Genomic DNA, 23,054 nt, shown 5'->3' with positions numbered 1-23,054 from the left:
AAAGTCAGCCTGCAGCCCGCTACAATGAGTCACTAGAGTGCGATGAGCCAAGTAAAGCCCCTCCGGCCAAACCCTCCCCCAACCCAGACAATGCTGGGCCAATTGTGCGCCACCCTATGGGACTCTCGGTCATGGCACATCGAACCCCAGGCTGCAGTGACACTGCAACAATGCGATGCAGTGCCTTAGACCGCTGTGCCACTCAGGAAGCCACTTTTTGCAAATCTTGCAAATTGAATGTTATCAGATCTTCAACAAAAAACCTAATATTAGCTAACGGGAACCTGAGTTTACAAATATAAATGTGTGAAAAAGTAATTGCCCCCTTATAATCAATAACTGGTTGTGCTGGTTGTTGCAACCAAATGCTTCATGTAGTTGTTGATCAGTTTCTCACATCGCTGTGTAGGAATTTTGGCTCACTCTTGCATTCATAACTGCTATAACTCAGTGACATTTGTGGGTTTTCCAGCATGAACTGCTCTTTTCAAGTCCTGCCACAATATTTCAATTGGGGATAGGTCTGGACTTTGACTAGGCCATTCCAAAATGTCAAATGTGTTTTTTTAACACATTTTGGATGACCCAGCTGTTCTTCAGCTTCAGCTCACAGACGGATGGCCTGACATTCTCCTGTAGAATTATCTGATACAGAGAAGAATTCATGGTTCCTTCTATTAAACCAAGTGGTCCAGGTCCTGAAGCAGTATAGCATCCCAAAACCATCACACGACCACCACCATGCTTGACCGTTGGAATGAGGTTGTCACGTTCTGACCTTAGTTCCTTTGTTTATTCTTTGTTTTAGTATGGTCAGGGCATGAGTTGGGGTGGGCAGTCTGTTTGTTTTTCTATGTTGGTTTTTGTGTTCGGTTCTCAATCAGAGGCAGGTGTTGTTAGGTGTCTCTGATTGAGAATCATACTTAGGTAGCCTGGGTTTCACTTTTGTTTGTTTCCGTGTGAGTGTTTTGGCCACACGGTACTGTTTCGGTTTTGTAAATTCACGTTGTTATTTTCTGTTTAGTGTTCTGAGTTTGAATTAAAAATCATCATCATCATGAACACTTACCACGCTGCGCTTCGGTCCGATCCTTACTCCTCATCAGACGAAGAGGAGGAAATCCGTTACAGAGGTCCTTACAGTGGAATGCAGTGTTAGGTTTTCACCAGACATAATGGGACTATTTTCAACAGACATAATGGGACCATTTTCAACCAAAAAGTGATTAAAGTTTGCCAAAGAACTCCTGGAAGCATCTGGATGATCATCAATAATATTTTATGAATGTTCTATGGTCAGATTAGTCAAAAGGATAACTTTTTGGATGACATGGGTCCCATATTTGTGCTCCCGAGTGGCGCAGCGGTCTAAGGTACTGCATTTCAGTGCTAAATGCGTCACTACAGATCCTGGTTCGATTCCAGGCTATATCACAACCGGCCATGATTGTGAGTCCCACAGGGCGGCGGACAATACGCCCAGCATCGTCCTCGTTAGGGTTTGGCTGGGGTAGGCAGTCATTGTAAATAAGAATTTGTTCTGAACTGACTTGTCTAGTTAAATAATAAATAAGTTATGCTTGGTGAAAACCATCACTGCATTCCACAGTAAGAACCTAATAACAACGGTTAAGCATTTTGGTGATGGTTTAGGGATGCTTTACTGCCTCCACAGTGACGTGAGATACTCAACAACTGCAAGTGTTTGGTTGGAGTCATTGCAGCTAAAGATGGCACAACCAGTTTATTAAGGGCAATTACTTTTTCACACAGGGGTATTGGGTGTTGCATAACTGTGTTTATAAAATAAATTGAGTACGTAATTGTGTTATTTTTTCACTCAGGTTCCCTTTATCTAATATTAGTTTTGGTTGAAGATCTGATAACATTCAGTATGAAAAATATGTAAAAGAGAATTAGATAATACTTTTACACAGTAAAATCGATTGATCCTCCTGATCAAGACAAATTCAGCGATTGCTTTGCCATATCTGTCCCGTGAAGCATTCGAGTTGGCTAAATGTCTTTCTAAGGACTGCCCCTTTGACGTAACGCTGCAGTGAAGTGATATAAAATGATGTCACGATGCATCCGAGAACCAGAGGGAGGCGAATAGAAGTTGATTCGACAGAGGACATTTACATGGTCCTCGGAATGGACTCCACAATTAATTTGTGCAGATGTAACAAGTTGCATTAACATAAAACTGTAATGAACACGATGTCAGACAAAGAGATGGTTTCAAGCGCAGGATGCAGCAGGTGTTTATTTGTAAAGGACCACAGGAGGAGAAAAGTAGCAGGGTCCAAGGGCAGGCAGAAGTTCATACACAGGGGGTCCAAAAAGGCAACAGTAGAGGCAGGGAAAAGGCTAGTAACGTCGTCTGGGAGATCAGGCAATAGGTTGATTACAGGAAATCCAATAGGTTAAGGTACAGGCAGGGAATAGGCGTTGTTAGTGAGGCAGGCAAAAACTATCATATACGGGAGGATTAAATTACGGGCAAACCAGAGCTCTGACTAGAAGTGTGTCACAAAACAAATAATACCTCGCAAAGAACTGAACTTTAGCCCAACGCTCTAACCACTAGGCTACCCTGCCGCACTAAATAGTGTGTGATAATGACATACAGGTGTGTGAACAGGTGATCAGAATTCAGGTGATTGGAATCTGGAGAGTGAGCTGTGTTCAGGGGATCTACATGTTTGAGAGTGCGAATTGGAAGCAGACTTTACAAAAACTGCATGTGTTGTCCCCGAACCCATATTAACATGATTGTTCTGTACTCCTCTGGATAGTACACAGTATATTATACAGTATGTCTTTCAAAATATCAAATCAAGCAAAACTAAACCCACGTGATGATTCTGACATCAAACTGATGTCCTTATTATTGGAGGCGTGATAGGAATGTGCCCTTTTCATTTACTTATGAATAATAAGTGCCTTTTTCTGTACATCATGCTTCAGGAGTTAGTGTTTTAGTCACATACACAGAGGATGTTTATACCAACTTGCTGTACTTAATTACAGCACTGTATATTGAAGGACAAAGAAATGATAGAGGCCACAGACAGACAAAGGAGCCAACTTGTCTTTGTCGATTGAAACCCCCCTTGTGACTCAAATACAAACCACACTATTACGCTTAATGACAGTTGCTATGGCAACACAGGCACCACAGCTCCAGGCAATGAGTGGGGCTTCTGGGTACTGGCTTGTTGTGTTCCTCTCTGCTCCCAACTCCTGCTGCTCCTCCTCCCTTTGTGTTTCAAAAGTAACGTCTGATTTGTGATCACACATAGGTTCAAATAGTAGCCTATTTGTTTTCTTTCAAATACTTTGACTGTTTGATTGAACATGCCTGGAGTGAACCAATGAGTGTGAACGATAGGACTATTCCATTGTTCCATTTGTTTTGATACATGGTCTATTCAGAGCGCTGTTTATTTCAGTAGTAGTCCTCCCATGTATCGTAGTTTTTGGCCATCCTCACTAACGACGCCATTTTTGCCTATTACCTGCCAGTACTTTTGCCTATCAGATTTCCTGTCGTCAACCTCTTGCCTGATCTCCTGGACTACATTATTAGCCTTTTCCCTGCCTGTACTGTTACCTTTTGGAGTCCCTATGTATGGCCTTCTGCCTGTCCCTGTCCCTGGACCCAGCTACCTGCCTCCTCCTGTGGTCTTTTACTAATAATCACCTGCTGCGCCCTGCGCTTGAAACCAGCACACTGTCTCCCATCATACTCATTACAATAATATACAGGAGAAAGATCGCCTTAGGGTAAAGATAGCCTTGCTACAAGTCCAGCTTCAGACGCAATCATTAGGCAAGGGTAATTTAAGTGTAGGAAAGGATGAAACGGCGTCTGTGCCACAAATAAATACAGATAGTAGTATAAATCCCCTCGCACAGTCCCCGCAGCCGGACAACTTTCTCATGGCTTCTTGAAGGAAATGCTGTAGGAATGCTCAACCGGTGTCGCTCATTCAGCAGACAGAAACTTTCAACCGGTTCTCCCCATTAAGCAACTAGTCAGAGGCCGAGGCTTCTCTGGTCTCTCCTCCACCCGTTATGGGGTCTGAGACGCTGAAGCTTCCCACCATTAGCTCTGACAAATGGAATACTCTAGTAATTGGCGACTCCATTACCCACAGTATTAGACTTAAAAATAATCACCCAGCGATCATAGGCTGTTTACCAGGGGGCAGGGCTACCGAAGTTAAGGCTAATCTGAAGATGGTGCTGGCTAAGGCGAGTGTAGAGAGTATAAGGATATTGTTATCCATGTCGGCACCAACGATGTTAGGATGGAACAGTCAGAGGTCATCAAGCGCAACATAGCCTCAGCTTGTAAATCAGCTAAAGATGTGTCGGCATTGAGTAATTGTCTCTGGATCCCTCCTGGCTGTTAGCCAGCCAGCCTGTCAGCTTAGTGGAGTCTGCCACTAGCACAGTCAGTGTAGTCAGCTCAGCTATCCCCATTGAGACCGTGTCTGTGCCTCGATCTAGGTTGGGCAAAACTAGACATGGCGGTGCTTGCCTTAGCAATCTCACTGGAATAAAGACCTCTATTCCTGTCCTTATTGAAAGAGATTGTAATATCTTACATCTCAAAATAGGGCTACTAAATGTCAGATCCCTCACTTCCAAGGCAGTTAAAGTCAAATAACTAATCACTGATCATTATGTTGATGTGATTGGCCTGACTAAAACATGGCTTAAGCCTGATGAATTTACTGTGTTAAATGATGCCTTTCCTCCTGGTTACACTAGCGGCCATATCCCCCGCGCATCCCACAAAGGCGAAGGTGTTGCTAACATTTCGATACCAAATTTCAATTTACAAAAAAAAAAGCAAAAAAATAATTTTTCGTCTATTGAGCTTCTTGTCAAGAAATCTATGCAGCTTATTCAATCACTTTTTATAGCTACTGTTTACTGGTCTCCTGGGACATATACAGCGTTCCTCACTAAGTCCCATGAATTCCTATCGGACCTCGTATTCATAGCAGATAATATTCTAATTTTTGGTGACTTTAATATTCACATGGAAAAGTCCACAGACCCACTCCAAAGGGATTTCAGAGCCATCATCGACTCAGTGGGTTTTGTCCAACATGTCTCCGGACCTACTCACTGTCACAGTCATACTCTGGACCTAGTTTTATCCCATTTAATAAAATGTTGTGGATCTAAATGTTTTTCCTCATTATCCTGGACTATCGGACCACCGTTTTATTACGTTTGCAATCACAACAAATAATCTGCTCAGACCCCATCCAAGGATCATCAAAAGCTGTGCTATAAATTCTCAGACAACCCAAAGATTCCTAGATGCCCTTCAAGACTCCCTCCACCTACCCAAGGATGTCAGAGTACAACAATCAGATTACCACCTAACTGAGGAACTCAATTTAACCTTGCATAATATTCCAGATGCAGCCGCACCATTAAAAACAAAAAACATTTGTTATAACAAACTAGCTCCCGGGTATACAGAAAATACCCGAGCCCTGAAGCAAGCTTCCAGAAAACTGGAACGGAAATGGCGCTTCACCAAACTGGAGGTCTTCCGACTAGCTTGGAAAGACAGTACAGTGCAGTATCGAAGAGCTTGATCATCCTATTTTTCCAACTTAATTGAGGAGAATAAGAACAATCCAAAATATATTTTTGATATAGTTGCAAAGCTAACTAAAAAGCAGCATTCCCCAAGAGAGGATGGCTTTCACTTCAGCAATGAAATTCATTAACTTCTTTGATGAAAAGATTATGATCATTAGACAGCAAATTACGGACTCATCTTTAAATCTGCGTATTTCTCCAAAGCTTAGTTGTCCTGAGTCTGCACAACACTGTCTGGACCTAGGATCAAGGGAGACACTCAAGTTTTTTAATACTCTATCTCTTGACACATTGATGAAAATATTCATGGCCTCTAAATCTTCAAGCTGCATACTGGACCCTATTCCAACTAAACTACTGAAAGAGCTGCTTCCTGTACTTGGCCCTCCTATGTTGAACATAATAAATGCCTATCTATCCACCGGATGTGTACTAAACTCACTAAAAGTGGCAATAAAAAATGCCTCTCTTGAAAAAGCCAAACCTTGACCCAGAAAATATAAAAAACTATCGTCCAATATCAAATCTCTCATTCCTCTCAACATTTTTTGAAAAAGCTATTGCACAGCAACTCACTGCCTTCCTGAAGACAAACAATGTATACGAAACACTTCAGTCTGGTTTTAGACCCCATCATAGCACTGAGACTGCACTTGTGAAGGTGTTAAATTACATTTTAATGGCGTCATACCAAGGCTCTACATCTGTCCTCGTGCTCCTAGACCTTAGGGCTGCTTTTGATACCATCGATCACCACATTCCTTTGGAGAGATTGGAAATCCAAATTGGTCTACACGGACAAGTTCTGGCCTAGTTTTGATCTTATCTGTTGGAAAGATATCAGTTTGTCTCTGTGGATGGTTTGTCCTCTGACTAATCAACGGTAAATAGCGGTGTTCCTCAAGGTTCCGCTTTGGGACCTCTATTGTTTTCACAATATATTTTACCTCTTGGAGATGTCTGTCACGTCTGCTCCTGCTCCTCCCCTCCGGCGTGCGACGTCGCCAGATTACTAACCACTGTTCCTGGGATTCATCATTACGTACTCCTGGCACTCATCATTACGAGCACCTATGATTCACACCTGGACTCCATTACCTTCATAATTTCCTCCCTTTTATATGTCACTCTCCCAGGGTAACTCACCAGTTGGTATTCCTCTTGTGTATCGGTGTTCTGCCTTATGTTAGTGTCGTGTTCTTGGTTTTGTTATTTTATTAAAACGTTTCACCTGCTTCCGACTCACCACCCCATCATTACAGAATACCAACTCAAAATATGGAAGCAGCAGGATAACCGGACATCTCCCAGATGATCAACGAACAAGGTGACCTTCGTCAACACCATGATCAGCTGGCTCAACTGGGGACGGCCAGGGGAAAGGTTCTCCGCAGTCTACAATGTCTCAACAGAGGATATTCTAGAGCCAGTCTACCCAACGAGTCAGCACACCAGCCCATTCAGCAACCCGCTCAGGTCAGCGATGCAATCTATCCCTCCTGGAGAAATATGACAGGATACCATCCAAATGCCGTGGGTTCCTCCTTCAGTGCCTCCTCTATTTCGCACATCAAATGGGCGCTCCCACCACTGAGAGGTCTAAGGTTGCTATGGTTATTTCTCTGCTGACTGGGTGGGCATTGGAATGTGCTACGGCCGTCTGGGAGAGAGGAGCTTGAGTCTTATGAGGGATTCATGGCTCTGTTTAAATGTATTTTCGATCATCCCGCGGAGGGCAGAGAGGGAGGTGAGCGTCTGCTTCAGCTACAGAAGGGGAATCAGATGGCTGCTGAGTATGCGTTCACCTTCCAGACAGTAAATCAAATCAAAGTTTATTTGTCACGTGCGCCGAATACAACAGGTATAGGTAGACCTTACAGTGAAATGCTTACTTACAGGCTCTAACCAATGGTAGCAGCTTGGTATGAGCCGGCGCTCAGCACGTTATTTAGAAGAGGTCTGTGCGAGGAGGTCCAGACGAAACTGGCCTGCCGAGATGACAACCTCAACCTGGACACACTCATTGTGATGGCCGTCCATCTGGATAACCTCCTCCCGGAGCGTTGGCATCTACATCGCTTCTCTCCCTCCTTCGGTGAGTGTTTGGGATCAGAGCCTGAACCCATGGAGGTAGGGGTCACACGCCGTCCCGCAGCGGAATGAAGCAGACGCATGCAGCTGGGGCTCTGTTTGTACTGTGGCCAGGGAGGGCAAAAGTGCCAGCTGTGTCCGTTACTTCAGAATCGGAGATCCTCTAGAGCAGAGGGACGGTCACATGATGTTACATCCCCTGGACCAGGAGTGAGTATTCCATCTACTGCTCTTCCTGTTAGACAATTTTTAATACCCATCACTCTGGCTCCAATGCCCTGTATCTACAGCTTTAGTGGATTCCAGCGCTACGGGGAACATTATGGATTAGACCCTTGCCTACTCTCTATATATTACTACCTACCCGCTCTTCTCTCCATTTCCAGTTTAAGGTCTCGACTGTTGGCCTCTAGGATCTGGAACCATCACACACATCACCCAACCACTAACCCTCACCATGGAGCCCAATCCCCAAGGAAAACATCCCCTTCTTCATCACCTATGCACCAGTTCACAAGATCATCCTCGGCCTACCTTGGCTTCAGCGCCATAACATCTCATGGTCGAGGATGAGAATCACCAACTGGTCAGCTGAATGCCGGAAGACCTGCTTTCCTGTCCCCTGTGGTTCCACGCCGGTTGAGAGTCCCGTTTGCGCTCCAGCCCAACATTCCAGAGGAATATCAGGATCTAAGGGAGGTATTCTCCAAGACGCACGCTACATGTGTCCCTCCTCATTGCCCCTGGGACGGTGGTGAAGTTGGCATTAGAGGAGTGGAGACACTGGCTGGAGGGTGCCTTGAGTAAATATGTACAGTTAGGAGACTGAATCCGCGCCAAGCCAGGTGGGCCCTCTTCTTCAACAGGTTCGACTTCACGCTGACATATCGCCCTTCCAGAGGGCACCCATAATACTGTCCTCCCGAGTCATGGGTCCAGTGGTTTTGGACGTAGCTGTGGACATCCGCCAGGTCCTAGAGAGGGAGCCCACCTCCCCGGAATTGTCCTCCCACACGCATCTACATTCCCGCAAAGATAAGGGATCGTCTGCTGACCTGGGCACACACAGCTGTCGTTGCTGGACATCCAGGTATTTCTCGCACCATCCATTCCATCACTGAGAAATACTGGTGGCCCACATTGGTGCAGGATGTTACGCGGTATGTCAACTCCTGTTCTGTGTGTGCTCAAAACAAGTCCCCCCAGATTGCTCCATGCAGCAGGGAAGCTCCTGCCACTTCCCATGCCTCAGCAACCTTGGTCCCATCTGTCCATTGACTTTGTTACTGATCTTCCCCCTTCTGATGGTTTCACCGTGGTAGTGGATAGATTTTCCAAGTCATGATGTTTAATCCCTCTTCCTGGTCTCCTACTGCTCTCCAGGTCACTGAGGCACTCTTCCAGGAGGTCTTCCGGCATTATGGCCTTCCAGAGGACATCGTCTCGGACCGTAGCCACCAATTCAGGGACTTCTTGGAGAAGCTTGGGGTCACGGTTAGTCTCACATCCGGGTATTGGCCTCAGTCTAACGGGCAGGTGGAGAGATGAATCAGGAGCTGGGGAGGTTCCTGAGGAATCACTGTCAGGAGCGGCTGGTGAGTGGGCACATTTCCTTCCTTGAGCAGAGTATGCCCAGAACTCTCTATGTCACTCCTCCACTGGGTTGACCCCCTTCCAGTGTGTGTGTTGGGTTTCCAGCCGGCCCTGGCCCCGTGGACCCCGGGCCAGACCACAGCTCCTGCAGTAGAGGAGTAGTTCCAAGCGTGCGGAGGTGGTGGAACAATGCACACGTGAGACTCCATCATGCTGTCCATCGTCAGAAGGAGCAGGCAGACCATCACCACAGCGAGACCCCTGTGTTCCACCTTGGGGATTGCGTCTGGCTCTCTCACCACCCCTCTGCGTTACTCTGGACCCTGATCTCTTTTGACAAACATATCAAGACTGTTTCAAGGACAGCTTTTTTCCATTTAAGTAACATTGCAAAAATCTGAAACTTTCTGTACAAAAATGCAGAAAAATTAATCCATGCTTTTGTCACTTCCAGATTAGACCACTGCAATGCTCTACTTTCCGGCTACCCGTATAAAGCACTAAATAAACTTCAGTTAGTGCTAAACATGGCTGCTAGAATTTTGAATAGAACCAATTTTTGTTATCATATTACCCCAGTGCTAGCCTCTCTACACTGGCTTCATGTTAAGGCAAGAGCTGATTTCAAGGTTTTACTGCTAACCTACAAAGCATTACATGGGCTTGCGCCTATCTTTCTGAGTTGGTCCTGCCGTACATAACTACACGTACGCTTCTGTCACAAGACGCATGCCTCCTTATTGCCCCTAGAATTTCTAAGCAAACAGCTGGAGGCAGGGCTTTCTCCTATAGAGCTCCATTTTTATGGAATGGTCTGCCTATCCATGTGAGAGACGCAGACTCGGTCTCGATATTTAAGTATTTATTGAAGACTCATCTCTTCAGTAGGTCCTATGATTGAGTGTAGTCTGGCCCAGGGGTGTGAAGGTGAACGGAAAAGCACTGGGGCGACGAACCACCCTTGCTGTCTCTGCCTGGCCAGTTCCCCTCCCTCCACTGGGATTCTCTTTCTCTAACCCTATTACAGGGGCTGGGTCACTGGCTTACTGGTGCTCCTCCATGCCGTCCCTAGGAGGGATGTGTCAGGAGGGATGAGTGGGTTGAGTCTGATGTGGTCTTTCTGTTCAGGTTGGCACCCCCCTCTTGTTCGTGCCATGGGTGAGATCTTCGTGGGGCTATACTCGGCCTTGTCTCAGGGTAGTAAGTTGGTGGTTGAAGATATCCCTTTCGTGGTGAAGGGGCTGTGCTTTGGCCCTGTCCGGGGGTATCGTCGGGCCACAGTGTCTCCAGACTCCTCCGGTCTCAGCCTCCAGTAATTATGCTGCAATAGTTTGTCTCGGGGGCTAGGGTCAGTCTGTTATCTCTGGAGTATTTCTCCTGTCTTATCTGGGGGTCCAGTGTGAATTTAAGTATGCTCCCTCTAAATGTCTCTCTTTCTCTTCTCTCGGAGAAGAGAACTCTGAATGATAGGCTATGAAAAGTCAACGGACATTTATGCCTGGGTGCTGACCTGTTGCACCCTCTACAACCACTGTGATTATTATTATTTGACCATGCTGGTCATCTATGAATGTTTGAACATCTTGGCCATGTACTGTTATAATCTCCACCCGGAACAGCCAGAAGAGGACTGGCCACCCCTCAGACCCTGGTTCCTCTCTAGGTTTCTTCCTAGGATCCTGCCTTTCTAGGGAGTTTTTCCCTAGCCACCGTGCTTCTAAATCTGCATTGCTTGCTGTTTGGGGTTTTAGGCTGGGTGTCTGTATAGCACTTTGTGACATCGATGTAAAAAGGGCTTTATAAATTAATTTGATTGATTGCTTAATGTATCAGTTATTTTGATCGATTACACATGTTCTATGACTGAAGATGAGGGTGAGAAAATATTCCATGGGTGTAATCATATAACTTCTTTATGGTGAAAGAGTGAGGAGTCTGATTCATTTAAACATATGAGGGGTTGGGGATATATATACGTCCCATATGATTGTGAAGGCTGATATTGTGTGGATATTGGCACAAGTTATTTGTTAACTAGTAATTGAAACAGAAATCCATTTCCTATACTTATTTTCACTTTCTCCTGGGTAAATGGTGCAATATTCCTTCAAGGAATGTATATGCAATGTGTCATATACTTTGAAACTTAACTCTTAACTGAACTCACACAAACAGTATGTAAAAGATTGGAATAATTCTTCAGGTGTATGACAAAGCGTCAATTCAGGAGACAACAATTTCCCCTGCCAATCACTATTGAATCCTATACCCACTCCAAAAACGTTGATAATGTCCTTTTGTACTATTACTGTCACTCTTATTGTTACTCTTACTGCTACTATTATTGTTACTCTTACTGTTTATGCTTGATAAATAAGGAAAAAAATAAATGTGTAGATAACAAACTGGACCAGTTTAGCATAATTTTTAATCACGCGTGTTTCGCTCTCCTACTTATTTCACTTTACAACAGACAAAGCAAAATAGTACATTTCAGACTCAGGACAGGTCATTGAACAAGAATTTCCAAAGTAAAATAAACACAATTCCCTCCATAACACCAAGACCAAAAAATACAATAATTACACAGAGTTGAGAAAATATCTTGTTTTAATTCTACATTCTTGGTGGAGCTGCAAAGGGCTGCAGATAGGATGATTGTGTTTGTGCAATCTGAGCAAACATTTTCTTTCTCATGAGCAGAACAGCGTGGCGGATTAGCGGTGTTTCATCGATGCTCAGAAACATAACCACCTGGGCAGATGGATTCTGAATGAACAAGTCAAAACAGTGCAGCCTTGACATACCCCTGAAATCGATAGTGAAGTGTGTGCAATTGTACTAAAATCAGTCATGTTTAACTTGGTTTGGAGCATACAAAGTAGCCAGCAAACCCAGGCAGGAAGATGACAGCACATAGACATTTGATTATTGTCAAGCTTGAGCAGTATGACAGCTCACCTCACGTCTACAATGGTGTGTAATACCATGAGTTTATGGCAGATATCATGCATTTCTAATCATAATGTATTATTGAACTAGTCACTAAAACAGTAAATAAACGCAGGGAATTTAATTCTCTCAGTACAATTTGAGTTCATCATGGAAGATATTATTAGATATGGATTTTCAACTCTGTAATTGAGCTGTCGGAGAGTTTCGAAAGCTACATTTTCAATGAAAACATCAAATCTTAGACCTCAAAGCGAAAGAGAGTCTCTGCTCCTTTCTCTCAAAAGAGAAGCAAAGCTCCAAACCACACGTCCATGCACATTTGATTTAACTAGGCAAGTCAGTTGAGAAAAAAATCTTATTTTCAATGACAGCTTAGGAAGAGTGGATTAACTGCCCTGTTCAGAACAACAGATGTTTACCTTGTCAGCTCAGGGATTTGAACTTTCAACCCTTTTGGTTACTAGTCCAATGCTCCAACCACTAGACTACCGGCCACCCCGCAACTTTCAAGGTTCTGACTGTTGATTTATATCAGGAGTGTCAAACTCATTCCATGTATTTGCTTTCAATTATCCTTTTAGGGATAGGGGGCAGCATTTTCACTTTGGATGAATTGCGTGCCCATAGTGAACTGCCTCCTACTCTGTCCCAGGTGCTAATATATGCATATTATCATTACTATTGGATAGAAAACACTCTAAACTTTCTAAAACTGTTTGAATTATGTCTGTGAGTATAACAGTACTCATAGGGCAGGCAAACTTCCAAACAGGAAGTGGAATTTCTGGGGCTGGTTGATTTTCAACTCATCGCCTATTCACATCCAAATAAGATATGGATCTGTTCGCACTTCCTACGCCTTCCACTAGATGTCAACAGTCAGTAGAACGTGGAATGAAGCCTCTAGTGTGATGTGGGACCAGATGGCAGCTATTTGAGTCACTGGTCTGGCAGAATACCAGTTCCTGGTTACGCGCAGTAGTCATTATATTGTCTTGCGTTCCATTACCATGTAGACAAAAACGAATGCTCCGGTTGGAACGTTATTGGATATATATAATAATAACATCCTGAAGATTGATTCTCTACTTAGTTTGACCAGTTTATTCGACCTGGAATATAACTTTTTGAAGTGTTCGTCCGAGTTCCACCTGGACCAGCGCCAGCTTTTGGACATGTGAACTAAACGTGCTAGCAAAAGTATCTAATTGGACACTAGTGATGGACATTATGGAACAAAACAACGATTTATTGCGGAACTAGGATTCCTTGCACTGCATTCTGATGAAAGATCATCAAAGGTAAGGGAATATTTATGATGTAATTTTGTATTTCTGTTGACTCCAACAGGGCGGAGAAATATATTTACGTCTTAGCGCCGTCACAGATTATTGCATGGTATGCTTTTTTCGTAACGTTCTTAAAAAATCTGACACAGCGGTTGCATTAAGAACCAGTGTATCTTTAATTATTAAAAAAAACAGGGGAAACCCAGGTGAGGGGAGTATTTCACTAATTAGTTGCCGTAATTCATCAAACAAGTACAAAGGAGGAGCGAAAACCTGCAGACACTTGGCCCTCCGTGGAATAAGTTTGACACGTAATTTACTTAATGACCGAAAACCGGTTCAAAAACGTTTGCAAATTTATAAAGAACAAAAAACAAAAACACCTTATTTACTGTATTCAGACCCTTTGCTATGCGACTCGAAATTGAGCTCAGGTGCATTCTGTTTCCGTTGATCATCCTTGAGATGTTTCTGCAACCTGATTAGAGTCCGACTGTGGTAAATTCAATTGATTAGACATGATTTGGAAAGGCACACACACACACTTCTCTAAGGTTCCACAGTTGACAGTGCATGTCAGAGCAAAAAACAAGCCAAGAGGTTGAAGGAACTGTCCGTAGAGCCTGGTCAAACTGAGCAATTGGGGTAGAAGGGCCTTGTTCAAATCGGGTTCAAGTCTGGGCTCTGGCTGGGCCACTCAAGGACATTCAGACACTTGTCCCGAAGCCACTTCTGCATTGTCTTGGCTGTGTGCTTAGGGTCGTTGTTCTGTTGGAAGGTGAACCGTCGCCCCAGTCTGAGGTCCTGATCGCTCTGGAACAGAGATCAATAATCTCTGTACTTTGCTCTGTTCATCAGTGCCTTGATCCTGACTAGTCTCCCAGTCCCTACCACTGAAAAACACCCTCACAACATGATGCTGCCACCACCATGCTTCACCGTAGGGATGGTGCCAGGTTCCCTCCAGATGTAACGCTTGGCATTCAGGACAAAGATCTTGGTTTCATCAGACCAGAGAATCTTGTTTCAATGTTGCAGATTTTTTTGGGAACGCTTCTTCAGATCTGCGCCTCAACACAAACCTGTCTCAGAGAGCCACAGACAATTCCTTCGACCTCATGGTTTTGTTTTTGCACTGACATGCACTGTCAATTTTGGGACCTTATATAGACAGGTGTTTGCCTTTCCAAATTATGTCCAATCAATTGAATTGACCACAGGTGGACACCAATCAAGTTGTAGAAATCTTTCAAGGATGGTTAATGGAAACAGGATGCACCTGAGCTCAATTTCGAGTCTCATAGCAAAGGGTCTAAATATTGATATAAATAAGGTATGTTTAAGTAATTTGCCAAAATGTCATTATGGGGTATTGTGTGTTGTGGATTGCTGAGGATTTTTATTTTTATTTAATCAATTTTAATCAATTTTAGAATAAGGCTGTAACATAACAAAATGTGGAAAAGTGAAAAGGTCTGAATACTTTCTGAAGGGACTGTACATACAGAAGTTAATTCATATGGAACAATCCATCAAAGATCACTAGCTTCGCGTCTATTCTATGTCTCAGAACCTGAATATGAGACTAGAATATGAGTGAAATGTGTGAAAGAAGGAGACAAACCCATGTCACACACAATCAATTAAATGATATCGTACACAAGGAGTCTCACATGTCTTGCCATGGACGTGATGAGATTAGTGATGGTTGGATATGGGATGAATGATTACATACCTACAGATTGCCTACATTAAACTGTACAACAAAACCATAACACATAAAGAGTATGTAGACATTTCATAGCACATGTTTTTAATCCACAGCATGCAGTACTGCCTCTCTCTTGCTGTGTAGAGATTCCAGTCCCAGGAGAGTTCCTATAAATGTAATCATAGCATGGAACCTGTCAGTCTCTAACAGCGGATTAAATTGGGTTCAGAAGCCCCTGCAGTTGAATGTTTCTTTCTGACATTGAAGGATAACTGGTTAGTGTGTTTCAATAAAAGACTAGACTTAATGTGTTTTAACTGGGAAAATAAAACCAATACAAGAGAGAAGGACAAAATAAGGAGCACTTTCTTACTTATAGTAGTCACTTCTTAAACATTTGCTCAGTGGTTTTAAGGCAGGTTAACGTAAATATAGATTTATGCAGTTGGATTCCATTTGTGTTTTGGCTGTGAAAAACTACACAGAGAAAGATGGTGAGAGAGCGAGAGTGAGAGAAAGAGAGATTTAAGAGTCTACTTGCTATTGTGGTAGTATGACAAAAGTAGCTTAGCACAACCCTTGCTCTGTGTATTGCTTATGCAGAATTCCCTCTGCGTAAGGCTGGAGATACCTCTCTGATCATCCTCAGAAAGATGGCTTTGAACTTCAGGCAGCACTACCTCAGTAGAACAGAATCAAAAGCACTTGTTTTGAACACACATCAATAGCTCATTGTACAGTAGCCTTACAATAGCCTGGAGAGAAGGAGTTTAGAAAGTCTGTGATGCTTCTAATCTAAAGCAATAGCGTAACAAAGTTCTAGTTTCTTATCCTCCAAAAGTATTTTACCTTCCATTAAAACACAGTTTTTGCACGAGGAGATATGGGAACACGTGTTTGTGGGAAAGATTAGAGTTTCTGTTCATCAAACCTCGGCTCTGATTAAGGTCAATGCATATTTAAATATTAGATCATAGCTGTTTGCATATGCGCATATCTGATGATCTTAACGTGACTGTGCTGGCTGTCAGTAAATTATGTTGATTTAAAAAGGGACTACCAGCGGCTACATTACCAATAGCCCTTTATGATGTATTATCTGTGGGCTTTGCTTTTTGTTGACATTGCAAATGAACACCAGATAATGCATATCATTATCAAGTCTATTACTCTGAGACCCCTCCAGCATTGGTGCAATGGCATGTTGGCCTATACATTAGTTAGGCCTATGACAAAAACACTATGGGGAGGTTCCCTGGACACAGATTAAGCCTAGTCCTGGACTAAAAAGCACTTTCAATGGAGATTCTTGCGGAGGGATAGGTTTCTACCAAGAACCGTTTTCATCTGAAGATCCCTTTTTGGAAGACGAGCGTTCTTTGTAAGGCAAAATGTTCTACCTAGAGGCTTTTTCATCCTAAGAACAGTTTGATAGAAAGTGGTCTTTGATGATTCTTTGGAAGGCAAGAAGGATTCTACATAGATCCCTTCTGAATCTAAATAAGCTTTTTAATTGTATTTGTTATTGCTACCATGATTAAGGATAATCATGAATGAATCGTGAATAATGATGAGTGAGAAAGTGTGAGGCATACATATCATACCCCCCAATGTTACTTCCCCTGTTATTGGTAACAGGGGTACAATCTTTGCGCCTCTAACTATCTAACTCGTAATTAATTTATGATTATCTCTAATCATGGTAGCATCCACTTTAATGTAGAATTGTTCAGAAACATTATATTCTTATTTACAAAACAAGTGACTATAAAAAGATTCAACCTGCAAAGTGTTCGACCTAGCACCAAAATGGGTTCCCCTATGGAAACAAGCTGAAGAACCCAATATGGTTCTACTTAGCAACTTTTTAACAAAGAGTGTAGTAGGCAGAGTTTACAGAGGATTGACACAAAAAAAATTCTGATAACTGCTTCTGGAACATCTGAACAAGAAAGACCATTCCGTTTGCATGTAGGATTGTAGGGCTTATGATGTTCCTTACAAAAATGGATGCTCGGTTTAAATAATGTTCATCCATCTTAACAAAAGGTCCACAGAAAGTTTAAAATTGACTGGGGAAGGAAAAACATAACAACTCCGTTCCATCAGAAGTTAGGAACTTAAATAAACTGATGGACCTTATTAACTGACTAAGGGCCCGGGCTGGGTTTCTACAAAGCTAACATATGAAAAAACACATATGGAATCATGTAGTAACCAAAACAGTTTGAAAACAAATCAAAATATAATTTATATTTTAAATTTTTCAAAGTAGCCACCACTTGCCTTGATGAAAGCTTTGCACACTCATGGCGTGCTCACAACCAACTTCATGAGGTAATCACCTGGAATGCATTTCAAATAATCTGTCTGGGAGTGGAACCCCTCGCCAACAGCCAATGAAATTGCAGGGCGTCAAATTCAAAACAGAAATCTCATAAATCAAATTTCTCAAACATACAAGTATTAGGCACAATTTTAAAGATAAAATTCTCGTTAATCCAGCCACAGTGTCTGATTCCAAAAAGGCTTTACAGCGAAAGCTCCACAAACGACTATGTTAGGTCACCACCAAGTCACAGAAAAACACAGCGACATTTCCAGCCAAAGAGAGTTGTCACAAAAAGCAGAAATATAGATAAAATTAATCACTAACCTTTGATGATCTTCATCAGATTACACACATAGGACTTCATGTTACACAATACATGTATGTTTTGTTCGATAAAGTGAATATTTATATCCAAAAATCTCATTTTACATTGGCGTGTTATGTTCAGTAGTTACAAAACATGCAGTGATTTTGCAGAGAGCCACATGAATTCACAGAAATACTAATAATAAACATTGATAATAGATACAACTATTATACAAGGAACTTTAGATAAACTTCTCCTTAATGCAACCGCTGTGCCAGATTTCAAAAACACTTTACGGAAAAAGCGTAATCTGAGTACGGCACTCAGACGACAAATCAAGCCAAACAGATATACGCCATGTTGGAGTCAATATTAGTCAGAAATAGCATTATAAATATTAATTAACTTACCTTTGATGATCTTCATCAGAATGCACTCCCAGGAATCCCAGTTTCACAATAAATGTTTGATTTGTTTGATAAAGTTCATAATTTATGTCCAAACACCTTTTGTTTGCATGTTTAGTAAACAAATTGAAACTCATAAGGCGCGGGCAATTCCGTTGTGTTGTGACAGGTTATGGGTGGTATACAGAAGATAGCCCTATTTCGTAAATGACCAAGTTCAAATTATGACAAGAACAGCTCAATTAAGCAAAGAAAAACGACAGTCCATTATTACTTTAAGACACGAAGGTCAGTCAATGGGGAAAATTTAAAGAACTTTGAATGTTTCTTCAAGTGAGGTTGCAAAAAACATCAAGCCATATCTCAACATCTGTTCAGAGAAGACAACGTGAATCAGGCCTTCATGGTCAAATTGCGGCGAAGAAACCACTACTAAAGGACATCAATAAAAATAAGAGACTTGCTTGGGCCAAGACACATGAGCAACAGACATTAGACTGGTGGAAATCTGTCCTTTGGTCTGATGAGTCCAAATATGAGATTTTCGGTTCCAACTGATGTGTCTGTGAGACGCAGAGTAGGTGAACGAATGATATCTGCATGTGTGGTTCCCACCGTGAAGCTTGGAGGAGGTGTGATGGTGCATTAATGGTGACACTGTCAGCATGTATTTAGAATTCAAGGCACTCTTAGCAAGCATGGCTACCACAGCATTCTGCACTGATACACCATCCATCTGGATTGCATTTAGTGGGACTATCATTTGTGTTTCATCAGGACAATGACTCAACACACTTCCAGGCTGTGTAAGAGATATTTGACCTAGAAGGAGAGAGATGAAGTGCTGCATCAGATGACCTGGCCTCCACAATCACCCAACGTCAACCCAATTGAGATGGTTTGGGATGAGTTGGACTGCAGAGTGAAGAAAAATCAGCCAACAAGTGCTCAGCATATGTGGGAACTCCTTCAAGACTATTGGAAAAGCATTCCAAGTGAAGCTGGTTGAGAGAATGCCAAGAGTGTGCAAAGCTGTCATCAAGGCAAAAGATGGCTACTTTGAAGAACCTCAAATATAAAATATATTTTGATTTGTTTAACACTTTTTTTGGTTACTACGTGATTCCATATGTGTTATTGCATAGTTTTGATGTCTTCACTATTATTCTACAATGTAGAAAATAGTACAAATAAAGAAAAACCCTTGAATAAGTAGTTGTGTCCGAACTTTTGACTGGTACGGTTTAGATTTAGCACTTTTTTAAAAACGAATGTACTTTCATATAAAATTCAATATATATTTTTTAACTGGTACCACCTTTCAATGGTGGGTTCATATTAGTTTGTAACCTAAACGGTTCGGACGCTACAACTGTTTTCGTTAAATTATGCTAGTAATTGACTATAGGGGGTTGTTGTCCAGTAGTCACCAAGCATTGCTAGCTGTAACTCTTGATGAGAGCAAGTTAGCTCTGGTAATAACTTTAGATTCATTCCCTGGAGTAGATTTACAGGTTAGAATGTCAAGATAACCGAGAACAACATGATTAATTACCCTAAGCAAAGCAAATACGTTCTTGTAGAAAAGGCCCATGGAGTTGGTGGAATAATCCTTTAATTCATTGCCATTTACTCAGCTGGGCCAGGGGCGCTTTAATTAGGTCAGGTGGAAATGTCCGACAGATCTCAACTCCATAAAAGGAGGAAATTGCCATCGCCTGATCTCGCTGCTTTCTCTTTCTTAACACCATCTGATCCAGAAGTTCTGTGCGTCCATGAATCCACGTAAGTCCACCGACTCTTACCTTTCATCTGAATTATCTGTGGCGATCGGGAGAGTGGGCCATTCAGTTATTGTTTATAGTTATCACCGCGGAGCGCGGCTTGGAGCGCACGCTTCAAACATATTGTGTAATGTGAATTGTCAATGATTACGTCCCTACGGATCCTCATAGGCCAATTATGCAATCGATATGGTTCATGTGTATTGAAATTAATTATATGGACACATGAAGACAATTGAAAGAGTGAAATGAGAAACGTCATTGTTTGCTAACTGATTGACTTTGATAATGGGGATTATAGATTGTATTGTATTCACTGTTTTGTATTCTTTCATGATTTATGATAAATAGTTACGAGCCTAAATGACTCGCGGATGATTACTATTGACTTAATGAACTGGACTGTTGAATTCCCTAAATTATGTTAATAATGAATGATATGATTTGATCTTTGATTATGAATTTGATTGGATACATGTTATTTGTTTCCTTTGTGATGAAGCACAGACTACTCAGTAAATATACCACTTTATGGTTAAAGGAATTCCTGCCTCAGTCTCATCCATTCCTGTCACCTGACACGTGACCACCTGTTCACCTTCACTGTCAGTCATCCTACCTGTCCAGCTACCCACACAGATTTCACTAATCTTTCATCTATCCTACAATGTAGGTACACTTTGTACAAAAATACTTTAGAAAGATTAATTCTAATAAACTCTGCAAAAAAGAAATGTCCTCTCACTGTCAACTGCATTTATTTTGAGCAAAGATAACGTGTAAATATGTGTATGAACACAACCAGATTCAACAACTGAGACAAACTGAACAAGTTCCACAGACATGTGACTAACAGAAATGGAATAATGTATCCCTGAACAAAGGAGGGGGGGGGGTCTAAATCAAAAGTAACAGTCGGTATCTGGTGTGGCCACCATTTGCCAGTTCTTGCTGTGAGATGTTACCCCACTCTTCCACCAAGGCACCTGCAAGTTCCCAGACATTTCTGGGGGGATCCGGGCTCTTCGCTGGCAATGGCAGAACACTGACATTCCTGTCTTGCAGGAAATCACGCCAGACCGAGCAGTATAGCTGGTGGCATTGTCATGCTGGAGGGTCATGTCAGGATGAGCCTGCAGGAAGGGTACCACATTAGGGAGGAGGATGTCTTCCCGGTAACGCACAGCATTGAGATTGCCTGCAATGACAACAAGCTCAGTCCGATGATGCTGTGACACACCGCCCCAGACTATGACGGGCCCTCCACCTCCAAATCGATCCTGCTCCAGAGTACAGGCCTCGGTGTAACGCTCATTCCTTTGACGATAAACACGAATCCAACCATCACCCGTGGTGAGACAAAACTGCCTCTTGTCAGTGAAGAGCACTTTTTGCCAGTCCTGTCTGGTCCATAGGCAACGTTGTTGCCGGTGATGTCTGGTGAGGACTTGCCTTACAACAGGCCTACAAGCCCTCAGTCCAGCCTATTTTCATTGTGTGTTCCTGGTGTAACTCGGACAGTTGTTGTCGCCATCTGGCATGTTGTTCGGATGTACCAATCCTGTGCAGGTGTTGTTACACATGGTTTGCCACAGCGAGGACGATCAGCTGTCCGTAGCGCTGTCTTAGGTGTCTCACAGTACGGACATTGCAATTTATTGCCCTGGCCACATCTGCAGGCCTCATGCTTCCTTTCAGCATGCCTAAGGCGCGTTCACACAGATGAGCAGGGACCCTGGCCATCTTTCTTTTGGTGTTTTTCAGAGCCAGTAGAAAGGCCTCTTTAGTGTCCTAAGTTTTCTTTATTGTGACCTTAATTGCCTACCCCATTGAGCACGTCTGGGACACTGTTACTGTCTTAGAGACAGTTCCACAGGTGCATGTTCATTAATTGTATGGGAAACAGTGTTTAAACCCTTTGAAATGAAGATATGTGAAGTTATTTGATTTTTACGAATTGTCTTTGAAAGACACGGTCCTGAAAAAAGGGACATTTCTTTTTTTGCTGAGTTTGTTAAAAACACAAACTATTTTCAATCTATTTGCAATAAACTTGCTGAAACTGAAAATGCATTTAAAACATGTTTAGCTCTAAATGTGTTTGCAGTGTTATTACAAAGAACCACAATATTTAGAAGGAAAAAAATCTACATTTTCAGTAGGGAAATAATTTATTCTGTTTAGAACATGACACTCAGGATGCTAACTGTAGACCCATGACACATATTTTTGTCTTCATGCCCTTTGGTGACGGCAACAAAATAACACAGAAGACATGGAGTTCAACACCTGTACATGGTTGTGTCCCTCTTCACTGTGAGACAACACACTATAGCTCACTCCCTTCAATGAACACAAGACTGAAAGACTGACTAGATTAACCACTAGCATCTCCAAGTGATAAAGGACTTGGACAAAGGAGGCATCAATGAAGAAAGAGAGACCATTAGAACTTACTTTAAGTCTTAATTGTAACTCCAGTCTGACAGCGTTCCCCTTGCTGCGTAGAATCCAATTCAGTCCATGAAATCCAGTTCACGCTCCTATGTTTCCAAGCTCTGTTCCACCTCCAAGACAGACTCAAAGCCTTTTTACATTTCATTTCATGCCAACACTGTAGCTGACATTCCTATTGAAATGTTCAACCCCAAAAAACACCTGGCTGAAAGGAGAAGCAGAAAATACTCCCAATGCTCACTCTGGCTGAAAGGAGAAGCAGAAAATACTCCCAATGCTCACTCCTTGCTTCGGTTCACACGCATACAGACGTGGGAATAGATAAGGCAGCGCATCCTGTAGTATACAGTACGCACTCTCCTGCTTACTCTTTTCCTCTCTCTCAGCTCTCTCCCTTTCTAGCTTGCTCTCTCTCAGCTCTTTCCCTCTATTGCTTGCTCTCTCAGCTCTCTCGGAGCTCTCTGTCTCTCTCTCGTTTGCTCTCTCCCCTCTGT

General features: G+C 42.5%; 1 protein-coding gene across 1 annotated transcript in view; it reads right to left on the bottom strand.

The window, feature by feature from the left end:
- The window catches only part of LOC135550832 (galactosylgalactosylxylosylprotein 3-beta-glucuronosyltransferase 1-like), a 53,990-nt gene extending 31,382 nt beyond the window's left edge, over positions 1–22,608 (bottom strand). The window contains exon 1 of the mRNA XM_064981974.1: positions 22,561–22,608. The gene's annotated coding sequence lies outside the window, so the exon portion shown is untranslated. The remainder of the gene's footprint in view (positions 1–22,560) is intronic.
- Positions 22,609–23,054: the final 446 nt, after the last annotated feature.

Source organism: Oncorhynchus masou, chromosome 12 (assembly GCF_036934945.1).
Source record: "Oncorhynchus masou masou isolate Uvic2021 chromosome 12, UVic_Omas_1.1, whole genome shotgun sequence".
NCBI lineage: Eukaryota > Metazoa > Chordata > Actinopteri > Salmoniformes > Salmonidae > Oncorhynchus > Oncorhynchus masou.
The sequence above is the reverse complement of the archived record's forward strand: the minus strand, read 5'-3'. Positions and strand labels throughout refer to the sequence as shown.